Raw genomic sequence first — 23,992 nt, forward strand, 5'->3', positions numbered from 1 at the left:
AAGGAATCATCATCCACGGTGGAAATGCTGAAGGCAGAAAGCAGGTCCCCTTGGACACGGCTCTGAGAACAGGCTGAGTCAGCAGCTCTCCAGGGCTACTCAAGACTTCCACTACCTTCAGGCACTAATTTGTCTGAAGACTTTTGTACAGCTTTTGCTAAAGAGAACCAGAAAGCCTATGAAAACGTGCTTTACTGGTAACGCTTTCCATCTGTTCCCTCCGAGGCAACAGGCAGGGAATGGTGTATTTGGAAACACCTCAAACTAAAGCGCTGGGGCTGTCAGGTCAGCTTGGGTTTTTAAACAGCGCAGCTGTCCGTGACTTCACTGAGGTGGCAAATTTAAACCCCCCCACCTCTCAGAAAAAATGTACGTTTTTTGCACTTTACCCCACACCCAGCTTTCAAGGGTTCAAAGCAAGAGTTTCCACCAAAGATCACGATGCTGCTCAGAGGAGCATCGCTGTACAGTGCTGGATAGCAGAACTGCTTTGGGGTTTTTTGCTTTGCTTTATTTATTATTTTTTTTAACAGCGATATGCCTGCCTCTCCCCTTATTGACAGCACCATCAGCATGGAGTAGCTCTGTTAAAATCAGCCAGATCATCATCTTGAGGGGAAAAAAAAGCACCAACCGCCAAATTAACAACAACAAAAAAAAAATTATAAAAGAAACCCACAAACAACCACCAAACAAAAACTCCTCTCCACCAAACTCCTCTTTTGTTTGGAGATTTCCTTCCCTTATTTATCCTGTCAGACCTGACCAAAACTTTTCTAAATTTTGAAATTTCACCTTATTTTCAATGCCAGCAATCAAGTAATGTCTCCAAAAAGGCGTTCAGGTAAAAGACAGCATGAGCACTGGGTAGCAATAATTCTCCTCAAGTGGATTTGAGCTTTCATCCCAGAAACGGGCAACTCAAGGACAACAGAAGTGTTCCTGTAGTTCCTGCACTTAAAAGCAGTATTTTCTGACTAATCTGTGTTCCATTGGGTTAGTAACCTTATTTTTACTCCCTATTCTGCTTTTCCAAACTTTAAAACCAGGTATTTATTGTTGGAAATCTTCAGCTACTGTCCACAGCAGAGAAATAGGCTGACCATTAATCCTACTTCATAGCTCTGTTCCAAATTAAAAAAAAAAATTATCTTAACTGGTTTATCGCTCAAGCAATGTTCTTAAGCTTTCTCGATGACAAATGAAGTAAATCATATGGCTTTAATGCCTAAATAGGTATCCAAAAGGAAACCAACGTACATGTTCTTCTATCCAAAAGATAAGGAATTGCAGCTAAGTTACCAGGTTGCAGTACCAGGCTATGACTGCTCCCTCCCCGGGTGCAAAACCACCAGGATCACCAGTAGGAACACTTCCCATCTCGTCTCGTACGCACGCATACAGAGACCAGCCATTTACTGTCCTCTTCTGAAGCACATCCGTTGCAATCAGCAGGCATCACCTTGGTGATGAGTGGATATACTTTCTGACAGGACCCTCAAGAAATCCACATCGTAGCTATTGCAAGCTTGTTTTTAAAGCACTTGGAACCTATTCACACCAGCATGTTTAAACACAATTTCTTCCAACTGCAACAGCCCGATAAAGTCAAAGCTATACCACATCTTGCAGTAGCTGTACCTCAAACTAATGCCATTTATAGTGCCAAACCATGCTTGAAACACAACAATCTCAGAGATGTTTTCTTTTTCTGTGTTGTAATATTTCAGCCAACTTGTACCAGCCAGAAATCACAGGAGGAACTGTCTTGAACCAAGCAATGTTTTTACCAGGAGCCAGACCTCCAGCTGTTACACAAGGTGAAGATACAGCCGCTGTGTTTCACGGTGTTAAGTAAATTCAATTCGATGTTCAATATAGACATGACCTTCTTATCTACTCGCGTAGATTGGCAGAACAGGAGGCACTGATTCTTTTGTACTCTTGTAGTTGAAACACCAAAGAGGTCTTCAACGCAGTAAAGAATGACAAATCACAAAGGAAAAGCAGTTGACCTTGGAAAAGAGACATTTAGAGAAAAGAAAGCTGAAGTGATCCATGATAATAGCCAGGATCAGTAAGAATTTAAGTTCACAAAACATTTGGTCAAAAGCATTTTCTGCTGGACTTCTTTTTGTGCATTTGTAAAATTAGTGGGTGAAAAGAACAAGAGGCTGGAGAGGACAACCTCCTGCAGACCTCCAACACTACAGCCACACATGGACATAACTTGAGAGAAATCCCAAAAAGGTTTGTCCCACGTGCCAGAAGACACAGAAGCCCCACAGCGTTACAGAGAAAAATCTAAGGCTTTCAGTACAAACTACCACAAAACCAAGAATAGTACCAAATACTGCCAAAGGAAAGCAAGAAATGTCAAGACAGATACTGGAAAGCTTGCTTAGGAGCAGGAGGGACACCAGCACATATCAGTCTCCCAGCATCCTACCTTCAGCTGGACCCAATCTCTGATGCTTCAGAGAAGGAAAGACCCCACCAACCCACCCGCAAATAAACCAACAAACAAATCATCAACGGCAAGAAGAACAAACAGAAGCCATGTTGTTCAAATGACAGGAAAATTAATTCTCCCTGGTTCCTGTGAGCTACACTGTCAATTTTAGGACTAGATTAATAGAATTAAAAATAATGTCGGTGAATTCTACTGTCCGAATATCTTTTGAAGCAGCGTCATGAGATCTCACGCAGTAGCTGGGATAAAAGCGTTGCTCTTAGCAGTGGAGCGGAGCTGAAGGGGAAAGGCACCCCCCCGCTGCCCTGTGGTGGGACCCAGGTGGAGGCAGACGCTCCCAGATGGTGCTCCCAAGCACACAGGATTCAGCCCAGGCAGTGTGCAAGGAGCTGTGCCCGGCTCTTTCCCCTCCACATCTCTCTCCCATTTTTTCCCCACTCTCTCTTTAGACATACTCAATGGTAAGAGCAGCTGTCCTGGAGTCAAGTTTGTCTTGTATCGTATTCAAACCTGCCTTTTTTAGCTGCCTTCGCTTTATTCTGTTCTGGCTTCCCCAGATGCCAAGCAACTACCAGAGCAGGCTGGAGCAGAGGAAGAGATGGGGAAAGTCGGGGACAGTGCCCATTGGAGATTCACACCTGGGTAGAAAAGTAATTATGGTGAGCACAGGCTTTAACACATTACGTACCACAAATACCCTCACAGTGTGTTCACTGCAGCATCCTCTGAAGAGCACTCACTTTGGGCATATTTACAGCGCAGGAAAGGACCTCGGACGAACACAGAACTACAAGACTTGTCTGCTTGCAGTCCTGCGTGAAAGCTCAGGGTTTTCCTGTTGATGATTCCCATTCCTAGAACTGCCTGGTTGTTGCATATAGCTTTTAAGACCTGGCAGTGTCCTGGTTACACAGTGAGATCCTGCTAGAGGACAGCCAGGCTTGTCCGAGTCACAGTCATTTCTCTCATCTACGCCTTCTGGATGGCTGGGCTCGGCTTTTATTTCAAGCCTCCTTTATTTTTCCTCTTTCTCTCTCTTTCTGCAGTCACCAGGCCACTTTGAACTTGGGAATTAGACGGAGCACACATTAGGTAACCCACAGATATGAAATGCTACCCCCTTTCACTTTTGCCTGAGTTTTTTCTCCATCCCCACTTCTCCTCCTCCCCACGTTTCCTTTTAGGAATATGAAAGGGAAAGGAGAGATGGAAAAAGAGAGGGCAGGATCAGCAAAGTTGGGCTCAGCTTCGGCAATCCTACTGCCCTACTAACTTGTTGCTTTTTCCCTTGCCGCCGAGCTGCTGGTTGGGGCTCTGAAGGCTGCACAGTGCCATTGTCCCCCTGCCAGTGCTCTTTCTCCACCAGGCCAGTCCTCATTAATGAAGCCCAGCTGGGCTTCGCTGACCTTGTACCAGGTACCCCAGGGCTGGCAGCGGCTCCTCGTTAGACATCAGCCTCACTCAGCCCACTGAAGGGTGAAGGCAGCAACTGAGGGCTGTCAAGCCCAGCACGTACAAGCTGCTGAGGCAGCAAGGAAAAGGCAGCTATATGCAAGGGACGCACGGGTGGCACGATTTCCCGCATATCGCACTCATCATTGTGTGGTTTCCCCAAACATTAGGACGTGACACAGAAAAGGAGTTACAGGCACCTGCAGCAGATGATTCGGCTCCAATAGAGGAAGCTTACACAGTCCTGAGGTAGAGGAGGAAACTAATCACGCTGGCCCTAGGAAAACAAATAAGCGCTGAACAGGTGCCAAAAATGACTTGGCACTTCCAGTCACCTTGCAGTTCATTTCCAGTGCAAGCTGGGAGGCAAACAGAAGAAAATTTTTTTCCTGTTTTACATGTGTCACCCCGCAGAGGTATTGAAAAATTACAAAGTAGAGAGGAGGAAGGAAGCAGGTAAAGCAGTGCAGAGTAAGGGGACGAGTACATTAGCCCTAGCGATTTTCCAAGGAAAGCAGACCCAGAGCCCAGTCTCTGGGCACCGTCACGATCATCGTCCCCAGCTCCAGGCGCAGCGGCCACGTAGTCACCGGCTGCAGAGGGAGGTGAGTGAGGAGCAGTGGGTTACCTTGGGTATGCCGGAACCCCTGACACCAAACCCATCTTGAAGTCTTAACACTTTAGTTAATAACGCTCCGGAGGTTCACACAGGGGAAAGCAACACAAACGGTTGAAAGCTGGAAGTTTATCAGCAGACCAGTACCATGAGCATGTCTGAAAGCGGCTGCTGGGTTAAAATCAGATGACTTTGTAATACAAAAAATAAATACAAAAATAGGAGGCGCGCTAATAGATCTGGAATACGACTTGCACCAGGCTACTGCTGTTCATAATGTTGACCTTGCTTCTTTTATTATTATCATTTTTTAAATCCACTGTGAAGGACAGACATACCACCTACTGCCTCGACCACCAGACGAAGGACTGAAGCTATTTTTGGCATTCGTTATGGTCCAGGTGGCCCATCTGGCCTGATTCACTTGGCCAGTTTTCCTTTCCATCTGGGAATTTTGACCCTCCTGCTTTCCAACTAATTGTATCACATTATCTCCTTTTTGTTTCCCACTTCCCTCGCTGCAAAAGGTTGCAAAAATCTCATGCGCTGTGTTAGAAAGTCTCAATTAACCTCTAACCTTGCTTCAGTGCATGCGGCTTGGGTTACTTCTCACACCCAACCGTGGGCCCATTAACACGTTGTCGTAAAACAAAAACTGTTTTGACGGGCTGTAATTGCTGCTAAGTGATGCCGAACAAAGGAGCTCTTGTCCCGGGGCGGCCGGGGCTCAGCCCCGCTCCCAACCCCGCTCCTCCCGGGACCGGGCTCAGTCCCTCCCGTCGTGTCCCCCCCCCGGATCTCTTTAAGCACTTGGGACAAGGAGGTCCCCGGCGCTATGAGCTCATGAGGGAGCCGCGAGTCACCCCGCAAACCGGGCAGCGCTGCTGACGGCCCCCCCAAGACCCGCAGAAAGGCTTGGGGTTGGGGGTTCTCCCCCCGCCCCTCCCTCCTGCTGCCGCAAGCCTAATTAGTTTATGTTAGCTGGAAAAGGTCGGAGGTGACCGAAGGGCAGGGCCCTTTTTGTTTTTAGGCAAGATAGTGGAATAATTGCTTGACGCTCAGATCTGCAGGTGCTTTATGAAGCTCATTTGGCTCCGGCAGCCCGCAGTGAAAGCTGATTTCCCTGGAAAACGCCGGGTTGCATGTGACAGGGTTTATTTGCTGTGGCAGGAGTGATTGTCCATTCATGCCATTCATCATTAGGGTACCTGCTACAGTCAACACTTACCTTAGCCGCTAGTCCTGTTCACGCTTGCTCTCCTTCTCCCCAAAGGCTGGGTATCCGCAGCCGAGGCAGGACCGAGCCCTGTGCGCCTTTCCAGGCGGTTTGAGGATGCCACGGGGGTTCGTGCCAGCCAGCTCTCCTCATGTCCCACCCAGGGCACTGAAAAAGCCTTCATGGGCAGCGAGAGAGCCGCAGGGCATCCTGCACGGACTGACTCCTGGCCAGCCTGACCATGACTCCAGGCACCTTGCAACAGGCCCCCGGGTGACGCAGGCATTTCAGGCCCAGGCCACCCCTCACAGTCAAGCTGCAGGAACAGCAGTATCCATTTTGCCATGTGAGCCCCACTCAGAGAGGTGTGAATATGCACAGTTTGACAAACATAAATACCCCCATGCCAAGGGAAAGAGATAGGCTGGGCAGTTGAGAGCCCACCTTCTTGCTCAAGTCAGGATTTTGCTGGAAATATTAGTCTCTTATGCCCATTCAAATTAAAGTTTCAAAGAAACCATCAGGAAATACCTCCAGAAGACAGATCCATCTGTTTGAAATGGTGCATTCCAGTTCTCCAAAAGATAAATAGCCCTTAGTCCCTGTAGACTGGCCCGCACAGTGCTCTGGATGGTCCTTCCATGTGCAGACTGCTGCTAGTGCAGAGCTGGATGACGGGGATCAGCTGTGTGCCCTTGTCAGCAGCACACGAACAGGTGGGACCCCTTCCCACAGGGCATTTGCAGAGTAATTCATTTATTCCCAGAGCCTTTATTACAGCAGCTTCCTGGGACATCCCCATGGCCACACAAATTCTCTGTAGAGCATCTCGTCTTGCACTCAAAAGTGCGTCTTCTGCTGGCAGAGTCTTCTCCCCATCCCTGCAGCCCCTGAGGGCGGGGGCAGCCTCTTCTGTAGGCATCTACCATAAGTGTACAGGTGGACCAGGAGAGATGCAATCAGACAGCGAGGATACTGCAAGACATCGTATTCCTACGTTGTGTTTGCAGGGCACATCCATAGCCCAGATACACCCGAGAGATGCCAGAAAGAAGTGCTAGCACATCTTCTCACCTGTCGGCTATCCCAAGGCAGAATCATTTCTCCTTGTGTTGTTCTAAAAGTTATTTTTTTATCTTGTTCTTAAATACGTGCAGTTCATAAATATGGAGCCTCCCTGGCAAACAACCCGCCAGTGTTCTGTTCTTAGTGCCAGAAAGTTTGTCCTCCTACTTAGCCTGACTCTTTTGGATGCAATTTACTCTCAGCACTAATTGTCCTACCTGCTATGAGAACAGAATTTCCCCCCCTTTTGCAGCAGCCTATGTATTGGTAGAAGATCCTCGTTACACAATGTCATTAACCTCCAGAGCACAACCAGAAAACTCATTGCCACACTGTCATCTTATCCCTTTGTGCCGAACCAGCAATGCTCAGTCGCTGTTTGCCATAAAATAAAAGCCACCCCATCTTTTTTTAATTCCAAACATCCCCCCATTCCTTCAAGTTTCTAGTGGGCCGTTATCTTTATTTCTTACTGTAAATAAAAGCTAAACAGCTTCAAGCATTAGCATTTCAAAGCAGCCTGCACTTGGAAACACACCAAAATAGCTATTCCAGATACTCTGGAATAGCTGTTTTGGTTAATTTCCAGGCATAGACGAACCTTAAGATTTAACCTTCTGATGCTGCCTGCGACGGGTTGCTGACCCCAAATCCTCCTGTGCCTGGAGGTACCACCTGGCCTTTAGGAAAGGAAACTCTCACAGCCAACAATTACATCTCAGACATTTCCACATCAGCATGTGTTTCTGGCCTAACGCACTCTTTACCGGTTTATATCTTATTTAGCTATTTATCTTCTGGCTGAGGAATGAAGTTTCTACAAACAGTATCTAAGCCCTGATTAATAATGCACAGATATTTCCTAACCAGTGTAAACTGGCATTTCTCCACTGATTTGCATGGAGCTACTTTCATTTATATCAGGTGAGGATCTAGCCTGCTTAAGAGTGTGCTAAGAGAAGACAAAGCCCAAGTATGTTTTATCTTCAGTGATAAACATTGCATTACACAGTGCACATAAGATATACCTTCTCAGAAATATGATCTTGGCTGTAGCGTGCACTGGGCACAATAGCTGGAAAAGTTTGGATGGTTTCAAGCAGCGGTGGTTAGAGATTGCCAAGAGCTGTCACTGGAGGCCTGAATTTCGGCAATTTGTTATTGCCTAAGTAACAAGCGCTCAGACCTAGCAGGGCAGTTAAAGGAGACACAATCAGGTCTCTGGCTCACGTTTGCAGTCCGGGGAGGAAGCCCCTGAAGGGAGACACACACGGGTGAACGCTGGGCACCTCAGAGCAACCCACAGCAAAGACAAGCTAGTGCCGGCTAAAGATGGCCCTGGGCACAAAAGTCAGAAAGAGGCATCGCTGTGCCTGTTTTGGAAAGCTAATATTACACGCCCGGGAAAGCGTAAGATCCAAAATACAGGCACAAAAGAAACCATAGTGCCCAGCAGACCTACAAATGTCTGTTTTCTGCATCAGTGAAGTTCAGCACCCGAAGTCACACCTACCAGCCCCACCCGGGTCTCACGTTGCAGTCATTACAGGTTGCTTTCTGTCAGTATTTCACTTGTGAGCTCTAAAGCCTGCCAGGTGAACGTGTACAACCTCACTCTTCCTCCTCCCACAGATCAGGATTTATACCTGTAACTCCAGGAGAAATAAGCCCCTGCAGACAGGACAGGTTAGTTCCCTTCCTGGCCCTGCTGGGTCACCTGAGAAAATCCCTTTTCTTTCTGTCCCTCCCTTTCTTTTCTCCTACTTTAGGGTGGGACAGATCTGTCCAAATGCAGATGGTTGATGCTAACGGGAACTATATGAGAAGTAGCAGAGTCCCCAGCTGAGGAAGATTCCAGTGCTGTGCATTAAATGCAGCTGCCTACAGGATCTAGCATGCTATCAGCACCACTACGATAGCTGTTCTTTGACTAAAGCTAGAGAAATAACTTAAAGCACTCTCCATGACAAATCAGAATAGCAATTTAGTAATAAAACCCCAAAGCAAACACAAAATAAATAATTGGTAACTTGTGTTTGCTTTTTACGTTGAAAAGTTCTCCACAGAGACAGAAGGCGCACGATTCTTTCTTATAAGATACATGTTATCGATATTTCTGTGATTAGACACTGCAATTTGTATAAACAGTGAAGGGAAATGATGCATTAAATGCATTTTTAATCTTTGAGGAAGATCACACTAATCTCTTCCCAGGGACACAACGAGCAGGGACAGCACTGCAATCAAGGAGAAAAGGTAAAAGCGGTATTTGATTGTCATATCCCAACCTTTTGCCTGTATAGCTGCAGAATTTTCCTCTGCCCCTTTCACCCATGATTCACCAACATATTCCACTGAACTGCTGAAGCAAAGCCTATAATTAGGCTATTATCTTTAAGAAAGGAGTCTAATTGTAGGACAACAAATGCCAAGCACATGAAAGATTACTTGAGTCTTACGAACAGATGACGATACCTTCCAGCGCGCGCTCCTTTTCGCATGTGGAAGACTCAGATAGGACTGAATCACTGACATCTACTCAAAAAGACATCTGGAAGTAGATGGTATCACGTGGTGAAAAGGAACAATAAATTAATGACAAGAACATAATCGTTTTCCCGGCAGCAAGGAAAAAAAGAAAAAGAATTCATCTATTTACAAGTGGACTTCCAGTCCAGAGGTAAAACATATGGGAATCAATAGCAGAGGCGGGAGGACAACTGTCACACAAAGGATGCGGGGAATTTAAGCAAATTAATAGCTGTGGGAAGATGAAACAAAGATGACTCAACTGTCGGGCAAATAATTTTGTTTCCCCCCGCAGCCACCATTACCAGTTCTTTGATACAGATTCCCGTTAAACTGGCTCAAAATAGGTCAGACAAGCATACCTACAGGTTGAGCAAAATCTGCGCTGCTAGAGATAACACACGAGCTCTTACGAAGAGTGGCTCAGCCCCTGGAGCGCAGCTCTTGGGATTCCCCATCTTGCCTTAGTCTACGGGAGGATTCTCGGACATTCAGACCAAGTGACCTCCAGGAAGATATTTCAGAGACGTGCAGCTTGACTTGGTCTCCTAAACCCACAAAGTGACAGCCTTCAGCTCTGTTGCTTCTAAATTCAGTGAGAACTTCCAGGAGCTCTGCCCTTAGGAAGATAGTAAAGAGCATCACACAGGACTTGAAAACCAAAACTGCTATTTTTTCGAGCTGGTTTTCAAATTTGCAATAACTCAGATAAAATGACAGTTCCACTGAAGCACCTTAATTTAGGTGCTTGATTCGGCGTGGGGGAGAAATAAGGAATTTTATTTCTCCTTTTAAATCAAAGTTATTCATTGATGCCCTGGATCAAGCAATTCAGAAGCAGAGTTTAAGGAAGTTTCAACTCTTGTAGCAGAAGAGTTACTCATCCTATTTCCCAGCCTGCTCACACCTTTGACTCGGTGACCTCCCGCAGCAGTAAGATTGACGGGGTAACTAATACACTGTGTGAAGTAGTACAGTAAAGCCTCGTTAATATTCCCATCGCTAATCTGCACACCTCATAATTCGCACACAGAAACCAGTGGTCTCTTCCCCCTTCTCTGCTAAGATTTAATAGATTGCTTTAAGGAGGTCTCACATTACCAAGAGTTCAGGAGTATTACAAGCCACGCTCCTGGACATTTCTTCCTGTATATGAAGGATGAACAGAAATCACCACAAAGTCTATTCACACAACAATGGACCAAACCCATGACAGGTTTACAGTCATTTCCGCAGTTATTAATATAAATGATCAAAATGTGACAGTTTTGTGTTTCCTATTTCATCTAAACAAGCTCGACTAGTAATATTACTGAAAGACGTCATCTCATTGTGAAAGGAAGAAGTGACCTGTTTCTTGTGTTTCCTCCAAAATTTGAAAGGCCTTAGGAAAATTCCTTTTAAAGACTTTTTCACTGCAAAGTTAGCTCATGTTGTAACCTGAGTTACCACCTCGCACAGAAGAGGAATTCTTAACTTAAATGGGTGGGCTCGTTAGCTTGCCTTGGCTGGCTCACAGACAAGACATTTGAGTAGTTACTAGATGAGTACCGCTAGTTCTCCAGTGTTTTCTCATAACTCCTGCTGGGAAGCAGGAAGGACAACAAAGTTTTCCTGGATCCATTAAAACGCAGCTTGTAGAGCAGCCCAGCCCAGCCCAACATAGCTGTCTTGAAGAACTGGGAGCCTGTGAATTAATTCTTTCATCAGGATTTCCAGGAGAACTCTTGTGTCATTTCTGGGCCCAAGAGAAGTTCAGCCTTTGTCCTCACAGCAAAATAAGTGAGTGGTTCGTCTACCCAAGTCAAACAAGCTCACATCCCTTCTCTCCTCGCGGGGAGAAGGAATGGAGAAGATCTTACACAATCTCTTCCTTTTACTCATTCTGTGTCCTCAGCACAGCTAACCACGGAGCTGGGGACCACATCCAGAGTCCACAGCAGTCATGGGGAAGATCCTTCTCAAATCTAATGGAGTAAGACCTGCCAGTCCCTTTATGTTATATCTGTCACTGTATTAAGTAGAAATTCACCAACTGCAAGCATAAGTTCCTTGTTCTTTTTTTTTTTTCCCCTCAAACTATCCAAGAAACTCAGAACCCGCTTGGGTACAGGAGAAATCCTGCCTAGTTCTGCCAAAGCTCTTCTACTGAATTACCAGAGCTTGATGAAATGAAACTTTCCTGCTGTGTACGGCAATAACATCTGCTCTATTGGCTGCCCTCACTTAGCTCCACTAAACTTTAGCTTACAACTACTTGCTTAAAAAACAAGCAAGCAAAACCTCCAAACTCCCACTTTAATAATTAAAATAAATAACTGCAAATAAATTGTAAACACTTTTCTGACACCACGTTAGCGTTGTGTGTTACAGGAGGACACTTACGTTAAGGCTGAAATTTGGCTTCAGGGCCAAGTGCCTCAGCTCCTCAGTGGACTCAAACCAGTTAAGGTTAATTCATTCTTAATTTCTTCTGTTGCTGCTAATGGAAACTACTTAGAGTCAATAGCAACTTCACCATTGTGTTGTGTACATAATCCCTCAACACATTAATCATAGCAAAATACCACCGCCGCCACTGGCCCCAAAACGCTCTCGCGGTCAGGCACTCCTCAGCGGGAACGAGCTGCCGGCCCCTTCCCTGCGGCTCAACCAAACGTCACAGGAATCTGTCTGATTTCCTTTTCTAAGCTTATATATTGGGGATGTCATAAAAGCAATCCAGTCACTTAAATGAGTTGCGTTCTGGTCCATTGGATAACCTTTTAATGGAGTCACTTAGGTCAGGAAAAGGGATTATTCCCCTCTAGAGCAGCTCTGTTGTTTTGACCTTGGTAGATGAAATTATTTATTTTAACACGAAAGCTAAACAAATAAATGCAAGGCAATGCAAGACCCAAGAACCTGCTCTTGCATGCTTGTTCTTGAGTGTTGAAGGCTTTCATTTTGGGGTGGGTGGGAGGGGGGGAAAAGGGGCAATGAACGTTTTTTTTATGGAAACATCTCCTTTTTCAGGAAGCTGTATTACCTTAAAAGACCTCCTGGAGGAAAAAATTATAGACAATCTACTTAGCAGCTCTTGTCACCAAAATTCAGCATTTGTTTAGTCCCCAGTAGATTTTATGCAGAGTCAAGAGTCCTTGGCAAATGGGAGCTCATACAGCAGTGTTCCAGCCTTTCCTGCTGCCTGGGCTGGCCTTGCCACTTCATGCTGAAATTTCTGCAAAACACTCCAAATTGCTATTCCTACTGACCTACTGCATGCAAGCTGCTCCAAAATTTGATTTCTTCATTGAAAATTTTGACTCCTGTCAAAATCAAACATGGGGTTCCTCTTAAAAAAACCCCACATTTCTGCAGTTCTTGTTGCCTTCCTTATTACCTTGTGCAGCAAAGCAGGAGAAGATTCAGACCTAACCGAAAAACCGCTCAGCAGACGGGCCCAGGGACGACGAGCAGGATGAGCTCTGCCCTGGGCAGGAGTCTGATTTCCAGCTTGCCCCTTGGCCTCCCCCCTCTTTTCTCTGTGCTTTCTACTGATCGTATAAATTCTTTGGGGCTGAAACTGCCCTGCAGCAGAGGCATCTGCGCCACAGAGAGCTGTGGAACTCATCACCCTCCAAGTGCCGCAGTGCAAAGAGCTGCTTGGGCGCTCGGCGAGAACGACTCCGAGCTGCTTGCAAGGTGTGAAGCAGGGCTGACTTTAATTATGTATTCATCTGGAATTGCTTGAGGAATAATCCACAGATTAATAATCCAGTTAATCCTTCTTCTGTCACCAGACTAACCTTCCTCCCTAATCCTACTCCCTGAAGTAAGACACAGAGCTATTTCGGATCATTATTTCTGCCACAAACTTTGAGCAAGAGACGGAGTTTACTGAGCTGGCAAAAGCAGAGCCAGACTCGGGGCTCAGTCTGATGGGGTTCAGGAGAGTTTATGTTCATGCTGATGGGGGTGGGAGGGAAGATATTGCTTAGGGCTTTACTAAATTACTAAAATAATAACTTGTATTAACAGGCACCTCCCTTGGAAGTCATTCACAAGTTTATCTACTCACAGTTTGTCTCAGACACAGTTTTGGCCTCTCTGCACCTCCTTATCCAAAGGTAACGCACTGCTTTGCAGCTCAGCTCTGCATCTGGCCACTGCGAAGGAGCGGCTATAAGCCTCTCTGCTTCACAATGCCAATTTTATATAAACTTCTTCTGTTCAGAAAATGGGTTTTGATAGCAAAGCCACAGGTCCAGTGGGATTAGTTAAACTACAGAGTTCCTCTAACACGACCAGCAAGAAAAAAAAAAGCAAAAGCCACCATCATTAAAAAGAACCTATTTCTGCCTCACCGCTTATTGAGTTCGACCTTTCTCCCCAGAACACTGCTATTTATTTTCTCAACTCGTTATATAAAAGCTATTCCTCTCGGGGAGCACCGCACGCACACACACACAGATAGTTACTAATAAATTGCAAACTCTGGATTTCACAAATTAATTCTGGCTTAATCTTGCCAATCGTAATCTGCCAACAAGTTCTCAGGTCTAGCCATCACATTTTTGGTCCAAGTAAAAGCAGGAATTTTAATACTTATATTGCAATTCCACATAATAAAGACTGATGTTTAAAAAATATTGTCATTGTTAAAAAATATTTAAAGTAAGCTCAAAAGCTTTTACTTTTAGTATTTATAAAGGAATTGATTGCTATTTTTCTTGGGAAATTAAGTTAGCACACCTACCTAGAACATAATTTGCTTCTCTTTTTTTAATACCTATAAATTGGATTTGACATGTCTTCCTTTATTAAGCTTCTAAATTTGTCCTCGCGTAAACGTGTGCTTGTTTAAAGTAGTTTAACACAGTGGTTCAAAACCATTGGGGCTGCCAGGGCAGAATTTTGAACCTTATGCCCAAGAAATGTGTGGCCTTGACCTTGCCAAAAACTCCGTTTTATGTTTAAATGGTCACAGATTTAATAATGGGCTGCAAGAAAGACTTGCCGTTAACTACCTCCTTTACTTTCCTCCGAGTTAACAAAACACTTATGTCTGCAGTGGATGCTGTAAGAATTGAATTAGTTATCTAGGATAATCTGTCCACATTAGCAAATGGTGTCCCACTAGGTCAATACAGAAACTAATTGTGGGATTCTTGTCAAATCCACATTGTTTCCTGGCGCGGTTGCAAGCCACTCAATTAGACACCTTTCAAGGCCTTTTGCTGGTCTAAATGTAGCTAATTGCTCCAGTTCTGCATGGGGATGATTCATCTCCCAGATGTCTCGGACCTCTCCGCAGCTCCGCTCAGCTAATATCAATACATACATCCAGCCGACAGGATATTCTTGTGAACAGGATATTTTTACTCACGCCTCCCTTTTATATGATTAATCCCAAACAAGGAAGGTCTCCTGAATCACGCTCTTGACACGGCAGCTCCTTTACGTCCGCTGGCTTCCCACACACGAAGGACCGGGCATGAATGCAGGCTCTTTGTCAGCCCTCTCCAGGTGCAGCGCTATTCACACTTGAGCTTGACAGCGGAACATAACAGTTTTTATTTGCCGGTCTCCTCTGTCAAATATTCTTTTCTCTTCTGCCGCTTCCTCATTTGTCCATATATCAGGGGCAGGGCTGGCCAAATTGAAAATGAATGAAGCACAAAGAAAAGACTGTAGTTTCCACAGTGACGGTCTATGGGAAAACAGTGCACGGTTTGGTTTTTTTTTTTATGGAGTCCTCAAAGGTCACTGGTAGCACTCGTAGCTGTGAGTCCCAGAGGAAAAGACCAGAGCATCTGGTCCACTGGTTACCAGCTTTCAAGGAGAAATCCTCACAAGCTGGTGCTTAAGACTCATGGGGGGAAGGGGGGTGGGGATTAAAAATGTAATAGCCTTGAAACCTCTTCCCCTTTGTGTAGGAGTGGGTTCAGGAATACAGAAATGAGGGAGAGAGGGGCAGCTCGGAAACTCGGTCCCCATGGTGTAGGACGCAGCGCTGTAGGTGGGAGGTGTGTGCTTCCAGCCTTGGCGAGTGGCTGCAACACGAGACTTTAACTAGATCTAGCGCAGCACCTTTGGCTACGTAAAACCCCAGCCAGGCTCCCTGCGAGAAACGCGCGCTCACCTGCCATTAATACAACCAGCCACCGGATGTCTTCATTGCTCCATGCCAATACCCATGGAAAAGCAATTCCCTAGGAGTGGAAAATTAGGTCTCTTAAGGATGGCAACGCACAAAACGACACCTGGAAGGCAACAGTTCAGCTGACTCGAGTATCACATCTGTGCTTTGGCAGAAAGCGATGCACCCGGGTTAGAGCATTAGCTTGAGGAACAAGTTTTTGTTCAACGCAGCGCTGGCTGTCCCCGGGACCTTCACTTATGAGACAGGTCATCTGAGTTTCTCCATCAGCAAACTGGAGCACAGATTATCCCCTGTTTTGTGCAAGTGTCAAGAGACCAGCACAATGCCCAGAGAGCATTCTGTAATGCTGAGGTCCCTACTCCATAACTGCAGTAACCACCACCAAGCACTTGCCTTGTCTGTGCCGGCTGAGTGTGCAGGACCACAACCCCTACAAAGGAGCAGCACTGTCCACCCTTGAGAGCTTGTTCTCACCCAGCTCTGCACATTTGCATCCAGCTTCAGAAGAAAAAAGAAACGGGTGCAAAATGAAGTTGATTTCACTTATATATATATATATATGTATATACACACACACATATATATATAAAAATATACACACACACATACAAAGAGACAGCCGCTATAAGCAACAGTTGTAACACGGTGGCAGGCAGAGGCCAGCGCTGAGCAGGACAGCAGCACTGAGAACATGCAGAGCAGAAAGACAGCACCTACTGTCTCCCTTCAGGCCCCTGGAGCGTGTTAGTCAGTTGATTCATTTCTCTTGATTTCTCTTCTAGTAATCCCTCCTCTCATGTTTTTGCTCGTCAGTCCTCTTTCTTGCTCCTCCTCCTTTTTGCTGGTGTTCGTAATTCTGGACCACGCTCCTCATACTGTCATCGCTTCCCAGGAGTACTGCTGGGCACAGAGCCCCTAAAAATTCCTCTGTGCATCCTGACTGGTGTGTGAAACAGCAGAGAAAGGTTCTCTCAGCTGGCTGCTCATCCTTATCAACGCCTGCCTCCGTGGCAGCTTACACTTCCAGTTGTTACTGCCAGGGCTGCGCTGGAGATGCTTCAAAACAGTTCACTGGGAGCAGCTACTACAGGCTGTGGTCCAGCACGCTCTGCTCCCCAGTTTCATGTCTTCATTCCCAGGACGTGTGCTGCCAGCACTTGGCTGAGGCAGATCTGGAAATACCTTTTTCAGTCCTGTACCCGTCAGGTTTGCTAGGGTGATGCTCAGGTAGGAAAGGCTCCAGAAACGTAGCCCAAATACTAAACCTAAAGTAACACACAATTTCAGTAAAACATATTTCTGAGGTCTCACGAGGCCTCAGTATAGCATTATAAAGAAATTTATCTTTCTTATCAAAACTGTTCATGTGCTAACAACTGCATACTTGTTTAAGTGCTTTCATATGGTTGGGTCTGTGTCTGATACAGCAGCCATTCAAAGCCCTGCTGACTCTGAACTTTCTTGGTGATTCCACTGTCCCTTGGATCAACTCTGCCTTTGGGGAAGGTGTAAACTCCTGTGGCATTAAAAACAACCTACTTAAGGTTTTCTGTGGTTATTGACTCACTTGGTACCCCACTCAGAAACGACAGCAACAGCAAAGTCCCTGTTACATTTCTATCTTTCCCATACAGTTCTATGTAAGTTACCAGGATTGTTTTCTTGGTGCAACAAATTAATTAAGCAACTTAGACACTTTTCTGCTGTAAGCAGTCTAATAAATTTTTGCACTTTTAGTGAGGTGGTAAGCCTGTCACTGGCTAGCAGATGCACTATTTCAATTTCTGAAGTAGCTGAGGTGCCGGAGGCAGCAGGCGCAGGGCTCAGGGCAATGTCTTCTGGCAGGAATATCAAGCACCTTCGAAAACTTTCTCATCCAAAAAGTAAGCACAGTCTGATATTTCCAGTGACCGCTCTATGGTAACCTCTTAGAGGCCAACCACATGGTATTTTAAGTCTGGAGTCGCGTTTGTTAATAACAGAATCCTGTTATTTAGTGTATTATTGCTCCACTGTTACCAAACAGCAAACGGAATTAACTTCGGTGTGACACTCCTTAACGTGGACTGCAACTATTATTAGTAAAATTGATGACACAGGATCCCTTCATTTTATTTTTAGATGTTTCTCTTTTATTATTTAACTTGTTCTGACTAATGATCATCATCTTATGCTTGCTTTCTGTATCACGCTGGCAGGCTTTCGGGCATTTTCTCCTGGTCTCCATTTCAGATGGAATTTTTCAGGGGCTTTTTTAAGCGCTCCAGAAAATTAAATAACAGTTGAATCTTTTGTTTTGCTTTTAAAGAATAAAGCTAATGAAAAGTAGGCCAAGCTGAACCCTGTTTTCCCAAGCATTATTTTTGAAATCTGTTAGCACCTTGTTTCTCTATTCTTCTCTTAGCACTGGAGTGTTTACAAGCTCTCTAAGCACGTATTCACATGCCAATTATGCCAAACAGACCTACTCAGACGCAAGAGATGAATCCCAAATTTGAGCAACCAGCTCTTTGGGGAAGCTATTTAAAAAAAAAAAAAAACAACAAACACAAAAAAAAGCAACCAAAAAAACCCCGAACATCACCCAGATCCACAAATTCACATTTCTTTTTGGCTTATTTCCAGGCTATGCCTTAAGCACTGAATAGGGACTACCGCAAAATACATACACAGAAGTTTATTATTCCACTGCTGCTCAGAGAATTTAATGCCAGAGAGAGCGATGCAACGTGCGTAAGGGGACAATAGCCCCTTATAGCAAAGGCTTGCAATTTAACATGAAAAGTAGGTGTTCTGCTATGCTGAGAATTGTAATCCTTGTTACGACAAGCAGGGCTACAAATCCCTCTTGACACCAAGGTCCAGAGCTACGCCTGTGATTCAGCGTTTGCGTTCCACTCGCCTGTAACCAGGCCAAGGTGGTCAACACAACCACGGGTCTCAGCTACGTCTGTTTTAAAAGTACAACTACCTGCAGCACCCTGCACCCAAAAAGAGCCTTGCCCTTCTATCCCAGCTTCTCCACAGTCTCGCACAAAGCACAGCTTGCTCAGAAGCACCCAAAAATCTAAGTCGACAAGGCAATAGAGGTCTTACTTGAATAACTTCACAGAGGAGAAAGGCACAGAGGAAGTAAATACATGGACTGAGTGAGTAAAGTTGAGCTGAGTGAGTAAATACCCGCTGCCCCTGGTACCGCATGAGTTTAGTGGGTTTTTTTGTTTTTACATTTTTATTACTTTTTTTTTTTTTTTAGCACTACAACTTTGCTTAGGCTGCCTTACGTGAGGAAACACCGACCTTTCCGTTTGGTAATTTGGGGTTTGGGCACACAATTTGGCAGACAGAGCCACATCTCAGCCAAATCTATTGCAGCCCTTAAGTCAACAGCTGACCTAAGTTACTTCCCTGAGCTATCAGGGCTCTGGAAAGACATAGTAGCTGTCTAATAAATACCAGTGCAAAGCCATTTCAGCATCCAAGCCCTGAAAATAGCCCCTCCTCACATCTCTATTAACCCTTTTGAGCCCTTATTAATCCCTTCAGAACCTATACAGGGGCTTCGTGGCTTTGGTTTGCACCTGTATTTCGATACAAGCCCTCCAGCAAAGACCCAAACACGTATCCTCTTTCATCTCTCCGTTTCTCCCTTGACATTTGATTTTCCCCCTTGGAAGGTTTATATTGAAAAACCAGAAATCAAGAAGATGCACCGAGAAACAGGCACATGGAAGAAGCTCACACTATTGCAGCGTGCTAAACCTGCAGCAGCAACAAATGAAGCTGGTCATCTGGCACAGGCTCCACAAGGTGGATCCACAAACAGAAATTAAGAAAAGCTTTGATTGCTGCAGGAAGGATCAAAATCATGGCTTTTTACACAGTTAAATTGATGAGACACTCAAATAACAGAACTACAGTATCAAATATATGATAATTCTTACTAATGTAGCTATTATTCAGCCTTACAGGATATTTTCTTTATTCGTGTCAGCTGAGTTGGTGTTTCTTTTCCATGCTGTCGTAATTCTTTTTTCTTTTATGAAATGTAATTACATTTCCACAAACGTCATGTCCACAGGGGGAGCACGCCAGAAAGCTATTAGACTAGCACTTGTCTTGTTGCGGTGCCAGATGCAGTACGCATTGATTTTTCTGAAGATCATGAGGTGTCTCATTTTGCCCAATTCTCCCCGTCTCGGTGAAGGCACACGTGTAGACATCAACACTGCCAGTTTACAAAGGTGTCAGTTCATAAGATCACCAAGTTTAGTCCACTTCCCCCCCAAGCAAGATGCAAGTCACCTAAGTTATTAGGCACCACTAGAAAATAGTATTAAAAGAATAAAGACTGCTATTTCCATAGCAGATTACTCAGGCCTACTGCAGTCATCTGTAAGACGAGGCTGCACAAATATTAGCATACATAGAGTTTTCCCATTCCTGGATTCCTGTGGAACAAATCTGGAATTTTGCCGTGCCTTTTTTATTGCAATGTTTTCGCTATCTTGTACCACCTGCCACATTAGTAGGCTACCAGAAATGAAAGACTAAGTCGTCTTAGGGTAAACTTTGTTATTCTTTATTAATGCTCCATAAATCAGTCTTGTTATAAATCAGGGAATGTTCATTAATCAATTCTCAAAAAATATTTTATTTGGCTAAGAGTGTCAAATCATGAAAGTAACAAAGAAAAAATTAAAACCATGTGCTAGAACTGGGTTCATGACTGCATGCTTACGTCAACAAAGACTCATAACTGCACAAACAATTACCATATATCATGTTAACTTTCATTAAATAAAACCACGCTGAAAACCAGTAGTATGATCCTTATAAAACACACATGTTTTCTAATATATTTGTGTATGCAGGACAGCGTTTTGCGCTCAGTTAACTGCAAATTTGGGTTGCATATGTGTAAATGCAGGCAGAATCTCTCCCGCTGGCTTTCCATACAGAGATACGTCAGAAAACAGTGTCTGAAATCCCCGTCTCCAGTATTTTGCTCTGTAGACAGAGCGATGTTATCCTCCTTTCAAGACAATCTCACTGAGTGGCTAAAACAGAGGACTAAAGATCAGGGATACGCAGAATTCACTCCTTAGCCTGTTACTACCCAGTTATTTAATCTTCAATAGGCCATTTAGAACAAAGTATTTAAACCTGGCTGAGACCAGGTCATCGATTAGTGTGAACTCATGTGCTCATTAATTGAGAATATAGTCCTTTGACTGTATACTACCTGGAATCAACTGGAGTCTAGTTTCCTTAACATAAAGTTAGGCAACACTATCTACATTTAGGAGAAGTCAGTAATAAAAAGCTGTGCCAAGAACACGACTGAAGTAAATCCTCCTGGAGAAGGATCGAGTTAAACCAGCAAAATAACATATCGGTTCCCTGTGCGAAACAACCCTGCCAGAGACAGCGTGATTTAATTGGTGTCACTGTCTGCGCAAGCTCTTTCTGGAGCACTAGAAAAGTATTTTGAAAAAAGAAACCATCGTATTTGCCACACGCAGAAGTCTAAAGCAGATCTGACTAGGAGCTGGGGCAACAGAAGAACAGAGTCACTTCCCTAGATGACAGCAAACCACATGAACCACATAAGCTTCCAATTCCAGCCTGGGCCCATTTGTAGGTCAGTTCTCTTCTTTTTCCACATTTGTGTTTACTGATATTTATATTACAGCAGTTCCTAGAGGTCCTAAGTGATAGCACGGTCCTACTAAACTAGGCATCATAAAAAATAAATACAGCAAAATAACACATATTGAGTGGGTCAGTCAACGATTAAAACAGACAAGACAGGGAGAAATATCTACATGATACTCATTTTGCTATATATGCATGAAGACCGACATATTTGGCCCTCCTTTATCACATGCTTAAGTCAGTGAAAATATATACCTGGAAAGAAGGTACTGATACAGGGCTAGACTTAAAAAAAAAAAATAAAAAAATAGTTGGAATTTAGGTAAACAAAGCCCAACCAAACGATCCACTTGTGGATGAGCCATGCAATAGCAAGCTGGGGTATTATCGCTGGCTGCTGCGGGGCGTGCAGCCTGATCATACGGGAGCACAACTCTTTGCAGTGTTTCTCTTGCTGGATACATTCTGGTCAGGACTCTTGTCCCTTCTAATATTTTCCCATTACAGTAAGTACAAAACCGCATCTCTGGCCATTGGGGCCATATAGAACGTAAAAGCAAGCCCTCGCAAAAAGGCTCAGAAGGCGGAGGGAAACAAAAAGAGCGAGGCCCCCCCCGAACTATTACTTCTAGAACATGTTCAGGTTTCGCCAGCCAATGTCTCAGGGCTGCTGGGGGCTGGATCCACCGCACTGGAAAGCCCGAGGCTGACTCCGTAACACAGGAAAAACTCCTGAGCCTGTGCGCTGCCTGGGTTTTGCAAGTTCCTCGTATTTAAGTTTCCATGCGCTAATGGTTATCAAATGGGTGGCTGTTTATTTTACATAGGAAAGCCTACCCTGTGGAACTGGTAGTTTAAGTATTTTAAACAAACATTATCTACAAACTCTAAAACGGTGCATTTGCCAGGGCTTCTATACAATATTCAGACATGTAGGAAAATATAAATAGGAAAGAGGATAATTTAAGACTTGTCATTGATGGAGTTTCATCTCTGAACTTTAGTGCCTGACGCTTATTAATCTGTTGTGGCCTGTCATGTTGGCAGAATCAAAAAATAATAATCAAAAAAATATTCTGCCAGGCTTCTAATCAGAGATAAGCACCGAGTACTCTCTATAGAGCAAATTCTGGTTTTGCTGCACAAATTTCAGGTTGTGCAAAAGCCTCTCTTGATCTGCAGAGGGATGAGAGGTTCGGTGCTGGTGCAGGATTGAAAGCCCCTGACGTGCCATGAAAACAAACGCCTGCCCTCTTACAGGCCTGGTGCACGCAGCACCCGTTTTGCTGATGAGTTGCATTGATTCTGTGAAGCGTCCCATGAAATATGCCTTCAGAGCAGCAAAAAACCACCCTGAAAGAAGACAACCACTGCGAAAGCTACAGAACCTTCTTTGTGTCTTTGCTCTTCCCTTCGAAGCGAGGCCTTAGCCATGAACACACACGGCAGGATGGAGGGAAGCCGTGGTTATTCCCTAGGTCTTGCGGTCGCTTCCCTCATTCACCTGGCTCTGTATCTGTATTCTGAAATTTCAGAGCCAAAGTCACACCTTTACATCACCCGGAACTCTACCGTACATCAGGCAGACTGTTATGGCAGCAAGATGCTGGAATAGCACAGCTCCAAGTGCCTGATAAAGACCTCCTTCACAGGGAGTGAGAGCAGAATAGAGGTTTTGTCAGGAAATTTCAAGATAAAATAAGAAGCTCGTTCAAAAATAATTACATTTTACTTGGACTTCCCCTCCCTGCCTTTTTCTCATTTTTTTCTAAATTATCTAAATAGGGGTAGGAAAGGAAAACGGGGAAAATTCCACAATAAAAGGAGGAAAAAGCCAAACAAGAACATCTCCAAGGGATGCTAAAAAGCAGTCCGTGCATATGCAGCCTACAAAGTTGGAGCTTTCTTGCCGTCTCCACTTGCTCGCTCACAGAGCTGCCATCTGGGCAATTTTCTCCATGCACTTCAAGCACATACTGAGACTAGAGATGTTGAACTTTACTTCCCCCTCCCTCCCCCCACGGAAAATTGGATTTTTAATTAGAGGAAAACGTCTGTTTTCCTTGAACATAGTAATTACATTTTTTTTTTTCCCCTAGTCACAAAGCTCATTTGGAAAAGTTTTACCTGAATGATTTTGTTTGCCCAAACTGAAGGGAGTTGGGGGGAATAAGTGAGGGCAAGGGGGAAGTTTTTTCTACATTTATGTTTTGGAACAAAGGGATGGATTTCCTGCAAATGTTGAGATAAGGAGTGTGGTAAAGTCTGCAAATTACACTGAGAAATTAAATCAAATACACAAGTATGTTAATACTTGGTGAACACTTCCCTCCCCAAGGAAGAGGTTAGTCTGTGGGACAAGCCAGTCCATTTTTTCCCTCCCTGAACTCGGATGTATTCCAACAAGACCATTTTTGTGCTGCATTGCTGATAGTATCTAATGCAGACTTTCAATGATTTCCGATTTATCCATATGACCCTTCCTGAACGCAGCCTGAGTCGCAAGCTGAGCCTCCGTTCTAAAACCAAAATCACCACATGCTTTCAGTCCAGGAGCAAGAAGCCCAACTCAGCTCCACTACTGCAGGTCGTAACCATCTCACGGGCTTCAGCGAGAGCAAAACCAGTCCCTCCAGTGTGGTATGCGGTCGTGTATATGACAAAGATAGGAACAAAAGGTTCATTCCAGACCACTTAAACCAACAGACCTAGTCCAAATTCAACTCCTACTGAAGGCTGAAGTACTACAACTACAATAAGGGCAAAAGGGACTTGTTTCTAAAAAACATAAAGCTACTTACAGATCGGGCATGCTTCACCATAAACCAGAGCCAGTGC

The sequence above is a fragment of the Chroicocephalus ridibundus genome, chromosome 3, assembly GCF_963924245.1.
Source record: "Chroicocephalus ridibundus chromosome 3, bChrRid1.1, whole genome shotgun sequence".
Classification (NCBI taxonomy): domain Eukaryota; kingdom Metazoa; phylum Chordata; class Aves; order Charadriiformes; family Laridae; genus Chroicocephalus; species Chroicocephalus ridibundus.